This window comes from Balaenoptera physalus (genome assembly GCF_965194825.1).
Source record: "Balaenoptera physalus genome assembly, chromosome: 14".
NCBI lineage: Eukaryota > Metazoa > Chordata > Mammalia > Artiodactyla > Balaenopteridae > Balaenoptera > Balaenoptera physalus.
Window position 1 is genome coordinate 2,477,109 of NC_138893.1, and position 7,041 is coordinate 2,484,149.

The 7,041-nt window shown below is 36.8% G+C and overlaps 1 long non-coding RNA gene across 1 annotated transcript in view; it reads left to right on the forward strand.

Annotated features, from left to right (window-relative positions):
- LOC309643154 overlaps positions 1 to 7,041 on the forward strand; it is a 353,652-nt gene that overhangs the window by 131,961 nt on the left and 214,650 nt on the right. The window lies entirely within an intron of this gene.

Consider the following 7,041-nt stretch of genomic DNA (forward strand, 5'->3'; position numbering starts at 1 on the left):
CTGGGCATATACCCTGAGAAAACCATAGTTCAAAAAGAGTCATGTACCAAAATGTTCATTGCAGCTCTATTTACAATAGCCAGGACATGGAAGCAACCTAAGTGTCCCTTATCGGATGAATGGATAAAGAAGATGTGGAACATATATACAATGGAATATTACTCAGCCATAAAAAGGAATGAAATTGGGTCATTTGTAGAGACGTGGATGTACCTAGGGACTGTCATACAGAGTGAAGTAAGTCAGAAAGAAAAACAAATATCATTAACACATATATGTGGAATCTAGAAAAATGGTACAGATGAACCAGTTTGCAAGGCAGAAATAGAGACACAGATGTAGCAAACAAACATACGGACGCCAAGGGGGGAAAGCGGAGGGTGGTGGTGTGATGAATTGGGAGATTGGGATTGACATATATACACTAATATGCATAAAATAGATAACTAATAAGAACCTGCTGTATAAAAATAAATAAAATTAAAAAGAAATGCAGGATAAATGTTTTATTTTTATGTACAAGCTTTCAAAAAAAAATGAGGTGGTTCTGCAGTGTCCAAGTTCTTCAGAGAGACAGAACCAATTGAGGGTGTATATGTGTGTATAAGAGATTTATTTTAAGGAATTGGCCCACATGAATATGGAAGCTAAGTCCCAAGATCTATAGGCCGACAAACTGGAGACCCAGGAAAGCCAGAGGTGTAGTTCCAGTCTGAGTCTGAAGCCTGAGACTCAGGAGAGCTGACGGTGTGAGTTACACTCCAAGGGCAGGAGAAGCCTGACACCCCATTACAGCAGTCGGGCAGGTGAAGTGTATTTTTATTCATGGGAGGGTCAGTCTTTTTGTTCTCTTCAGGCCTTCAACTAATTGGATTAGAAAGGACAATCCTCTTTACACAGTCTACGAATCCAAATGTTAATATCATCCTAAAACACCCTCACAGACATATCCAGAAAAATGTTTGACCAAATATCCAGGAACCCCATAGCCCATTCAAGTTGACACGTAAAATTAACCATAATCTCTTGCCTCCTCAAACAGCAATCATTTTTTTCCATTCCTTTTTCTTTTTTTCTAAAAAAGTCATGGACTCCTGGATTTAAATGTATTTGATGTGTTTCTACTCATTGAAATTATTTTCATTATTGATGCTCAAATTGTTCCATTCTTGAACTCTTTCATTTGGCTCCTAAATCATTTTGACACAGTTATAGTAGTGTTTGACAGCTTCCCTCCTTTTGTTGTGATATTCACACTTATCATGTACATTTCTTGCTTTAAATTTGAATCAGTCATTTCTCTAAGGAGCCCTGCTTCTCTTTAGAGTAAAATGCTATTTCAAGGCCATAATCTGGGTGCTCCGGGTGCACATTAATTACTACTTGGTTGATAATTATTTTTAAGCATCTTCCATAGATAAATCTGGGAATATGTAATGAATTCCCATTATTCGAATTCAGAACCACAGCATTTTGTTTTGTGTTTTTTACTAAGCCTTTTTTATATTACATCTGTATGTTCTCTTTCCTACTCTGAGAATCCAAGTTACCAATAGTACTGGGCCTGATAGAATTAGTCTTTCAAATAATGACTACTTGCTGGATCCTACCTTACACACACAACAGTATCAGAAGAACAATACCTGTACTACCACCAGCAATATGATTATTAAAATAGTGAAAGATTTTTTCAGTTCTTTTATCCTTATAAATTATTCATTAGAACTGTATAGTCAAATTACTGTGTTTTAAAGTCACTTCAAGCAGTGTGTCTATGTGTGGTAATGCCACTATCTGGATATACATAATTCTTTTTGATTTTTAAAAATAATTAATAGAAGTCTGACATGAGGAACTACCACGTGATGCAGCAGTTCTACTTCTGGGTAAACATTTGAAGGAAAAAAAATCACTATCCCCAAAATATATCTGTACTCCCACATTCATGGCAACATTATTTACAGTAGCCAAGACATGGAAGTGACCTAAGTGTCCATTTGATAGGTGAATGGCGAAAGACGATGTGATATATATATATATGTGTTCACACATATAGCAATGGCTTGACTGATGGTAAAACTTATGTTTAGTTAATTTATGTGAAAGGAAGTATGAATTGTGTTCGGATTCATCTTTTTGCATAGGGGTGTCCAATTATTCTGGCACCATTTATTGAAAAGAGTATCCTTCCTCTATTGAATTGCATTTGTTTTCTTGTGAAAGATCACTTGGCTATATTTATGTGAGTCTAGTTCTTATCTCTAACTTTCCATTCTGTTCCCTCCATTCCCTTGTAGTTAACTACTTAAAAAAATTATGTATCCACCCACTTTCTTAAATAAAAGGTAGCATATTATACATACTCTTTTAGTCAGTTCACTTTGTTAGAACAAGAATGCAATAGACTGGGTGGCTTAACAGTAGAAACTTATTTCTCACAGTTCTGGAAACTGAGAAGTCCAAGATCAAGGTTCCTGGTGAAGGTCCTCTTCCCAGTTACGACCTAGCATGGTGGAGAGAGAGCAAGGAAGCAAGATCTCTCCTGTTCTTCTTAAAAAAGCTTTAATCCCATTATGAGGGGATTTAATTACCTCATAATTTAATTACCTCCCAAAGGCTCCATCTTCAACTTATCACACCAAGGTTTAAAGTTTCAACATTTGAATTCTGGGGGGACACAAACATTCAGTCCATAGTACATACTTTACTCCTGTCTAAATGCATTCATCAGTAACTCCAGCACAATGTTTAACAGCAGGGGAATTAGTGGCTAGTCTTTTCTTTTCCTGACTGTTGTAGGACAGTCTCTAGTGTTTCCTTATTAAGTAAGATACCAGCTTTTTGATGGATAGATATATAGGTAGGTAGGTAGATAAAACCATGTTAAAAACATCTCCATCAATTCCTATTTTACTGAGTGATTTAAAAATGGATATTGAATTTTGTCAAGTGCCTTTCTTGGGTCTATGAAGATGGGGATATGATTTATATTTCTCCTTTACTTGATTATAATGACGAATTATATTAACAGTTTCCTAATGCTGAAACACTCATGCATTCCTTGAGTTAACCCTACTTACTCATACTAATCATATGCTTTAATGTGTTGTTGGAGTCTAATGATTGATAATATATAATTTATATTAAAATTCTACAGCATTATTTATAAATGAGATGAATCTGTATTTTTTATGGTGAAATCTTTGTCAGGTTTTTGCATCATGTTATAATTGTTTCATAAAAGCAGAACTGGTAGAATTCTCTTATGAAATCTTCTGTGCCTAGTGCTTTTGGATCTCATTAACTACTATTTTTATTTCTTCAGTGGAAAATGATCTGTTTAGACTCTTTGTCTCCACTGGCGTTATTTTTGGTAAGTTGCAGTTTTCTAAAAAAACTATTCATTTTATATTGATTTCTTGAACATTTATATCTTCCCTTCAAGAGATAAATACTCTCTCATGTATTGTTTCTTCTTTTGTTGATTTCTTTGGAATTTTAGCTCCAGATTGTTTTAGAGGTATTTTTATTTATGTTATCCTTACTTTTTAAGACAGCAATATATTTTAAAAATGATTTGACTATATTTATTTCCCAATATCTTCAATTATCCCCCTGGGTTTAGCTCTATTTTTGTTTGAGTACTTTCCCTTAGAGGGCTTTGAAGTCAGACTTTTGCAAACCTCATGAGGTCTGTTAAGTCCAAGGATTTTTTTCTCATCAGATTTAAATGACAAATTGGCAAATATGAAATTTTACAATCACATTTTCTTTCTACAGCTTAGAAATAATACTGTATTGTCTTCTTGCTTCTCTTCAGTGTAATTCTTGTTTCTTTTAAAATATATTTGCTCTTTCATTTTGGAAGCTTTTAGAATTTTTTTTGGATGTTATTAAATTTTACTAAAATATGCCTAGGTATAGGATTTTATCTATTATTTTGTGCTCTATAAAGACCTCTTTTCAATTTTCATCTTTCTTTAAATTGGGCAAATTTATTTTCCTTATTTTATCATTTTATATTTCTTCCTCTGTATTTTCAAACGTACCATCGAGTACTTCTATTATCTATAAATTTTTGCTTCTATTTCTTCTTTAAATTTTATTTATTTATTTATTTGTTTATGGCTGTGTTGGGTCTTTGTTTCTGTGCAAGGGCTTTCTCTAGTTGTGGCAAGTGGGGGCCACTCTTCATCGCGGTGTGCGAGCCTCTCACTATCGCGGCCTCTCTTGTTGTGGAGCACAGGCTCCAGACGCGCAGGCTCAGTAATTATGGCTCACGGGCCCAGCTGCTCCGCGGCATGTGGGATCTTCCCAGACCAGGGCTCGAACCCGTGTCCCCTGCATTGGCAGGCAGACTCTCAACCCCTGTGCCACCAGGGAAGCCCTTTGTTTCTATTTCTATTCTCCAGAAGTCTTTATTTTCTTTATATGTCCCATCATTATCTTTTCCTGCTGCCTTTTGGTAAAGTTCCTCAACCTGATAGTTCAGCTCACTAATTAATTTTACAAATTGGTGTTCTATATTCACCTATCATATTTTTCACACCTTGTATTTCACCTTGTTAACTTTTCTTTCTCCTTGGTACTACATAACACTACCAATATCCTCCATTCTCTATTCAAGAATATTTGTTATGCTTATTTGGATTATCTATTCCAACAGTTTTTCTTCATAAAGTTATTGTTCAGTTTATTATCTTTATTTTATAATTTGCATCCCTCAGCTCTCTGAAGTCATGCTTCCCTGAGGATAACAGCTGTGAAGGGGTTTGACCTTATTCTACAGTAAGAAATATTTTCTATATATCTATGACCCATTTGATATATATTTACAAAATGATATTAGTAAACATATTTTATATGTATTATAATAATATTTACTTCATGATGAGCAATGCACTCTGATATTTCTGGTCAACTTGATTTTATTGAAAAATACTAGTTATTAGTCAGTATATTGATTTAATCATCCGCTAACAGGTCAACACCTACAGTGTGAAAACTCTGTGACGTGGGAGGGCAGGACTGAAAGTCAGGCAGTGGTTAAGAAGGAGGGATAAGAGGAGTAAGTCCTAGAGTCCCAGGCACCACAGGATCTCTCAGATTAATTTAGTTTTCTCCACTCCATTGGGCAATAGCTCTGTGTTAGCATTCACTTCTAAACTCTTAGGTGGGAGCAGTGCTATGAGGTGGCAGTCCCTTTGGTTTATATTGTACATTTCCTTCCCTGGTGTTTGGTAGAGAAGAGGCTGGATCAATGAATATCCAAGGGTGACTGGTCAGTTTACACCTAAATCAGCTCCTCACCCTCAAAAGGCTGCTCTAAGAATAGCCACACCCATGGGCTTTGGTGGTTACTGTTGATTTCTGATGCAAATGAGGAAGCAATGATTATCCCAAGGCCATGAAAGGTGAGACTAGAGCAGAACTTTAAAAATCTGCCCCAATCTGTACTTCATTGCTGCTCTCAGGCTGCCTTCGTCCTAAGGGGATTCCCAGCTCCTCCCAAACCAATTCGCAGCAGCCTTCACTCTCCTGGGATTTCTCTTAGTTTTTATGTTATTTTCTCAGATCAATAGTTCTTTTCCTTCCACAGTTTCCCCAGGGGGCGTTTATGTTTAGGAAAACCCAGCAGCCCTGTGTTAGGTCTTTCCAGGAATCTGCAAAATTTAAGGCTCAAAAATCATCCTTTTTCAACATATGAAGTCCTCATTGATCAATCTGAGATGAGTCTATCTCAGAATAGAAATCAGGGTGATAGAAAGATTTATAATTTTACTTTTGTCCAGACTGCCATTGTATTTAATTCTCCTGGGCTGCCCGGGTAGCACTCGTTCTTACACGTTCCAGGTTAGGCTTCATTGATGCCTTTCGACAGTGTCTGTACAACCAAAATCAAAGGAGAGATTTCAGTCACTAAAGCACTGAGAATGCGATCAATCAGAATAGCTCAGGGAAAACAATCTTTGCATTTGTCTGAATCATGTGGCTCATTAAACACAATTCAGGTCATTGCTTTTTCCAGGGATACATTATGGCCCATATGTGGGGATAAGCATATACTAGGGTCATCCAACAAAGCACATGGGGTGGGTCTCTGGCTCTAGAGTATGACACGAAGAGCTCCAAAAATTGCTTCTGTCTCCAAAAGGACCTCTATACCTGCTCTGACCTTGTCTTCAGGTTAGTCTTAAACTCTCCATCCTGGTTGAAATTTTGTTATTTATAATTCCTTTGAGTTAAACGACAAAGACCAAAGAATTATTTCTGAATCCCAGTGATAAAAGCTCTTTCAGACAGTGGCACACATTATGGTATCAGTGTTGGGTTGATTAGTGATCACCTCTCCATTCCAGTTAAACTGGTAACCTCTTCTACATCTGACTTCATCATCTTTCTCCACAAAGATACCTTCCCCTCCCCCACATTCCCCACATCTGTATTTGTCACTACTATCCATACCATTGCCTATAGTGATCCTCAGCTCTTTGCTTGCTCTCACCCACAACCAACTTCTGTTAGTTTTAACTTCTAAGTTTCTCTAGAATCCACACACTTCATCACTGCTACCACCACCCTAGGCATCTCTCACTGGATATCTCCTACAGCCTTCTGACTTGTCTCCTGCTTTCAATCTTGTCTTTAATCCTTTCTCAATATGGCAGCCATCAACTTTTCACCATGTCAGTACTACGCTGAAACTCTACAAAGTTGCCCAATTGCCCGTAGAGGGGTTTGCAAATGTTTTCCCCACTAAAACATACCCAAGAAATACAATGCAATTCCATTAGTGTCAGCATCTAAGGCAGTTGATCTCATGATCTCATTGCATACAGACTGGAGGGGGGAATATATAGGGCACCTATCTGAACCTCTGGAATGAGAAGCACATTTTTATGACATTGTAGGTATTCAGTAAACATTTCTTGAGTGCGTGGATGAATTAAACACAAGAAAGGTAAATTTGGTAGCAAGAAGCAGTTTGAAGATAAGTTCAGAGCATAGAATTCTGTGAGTGGAGTGCAGGAGAGAATACTG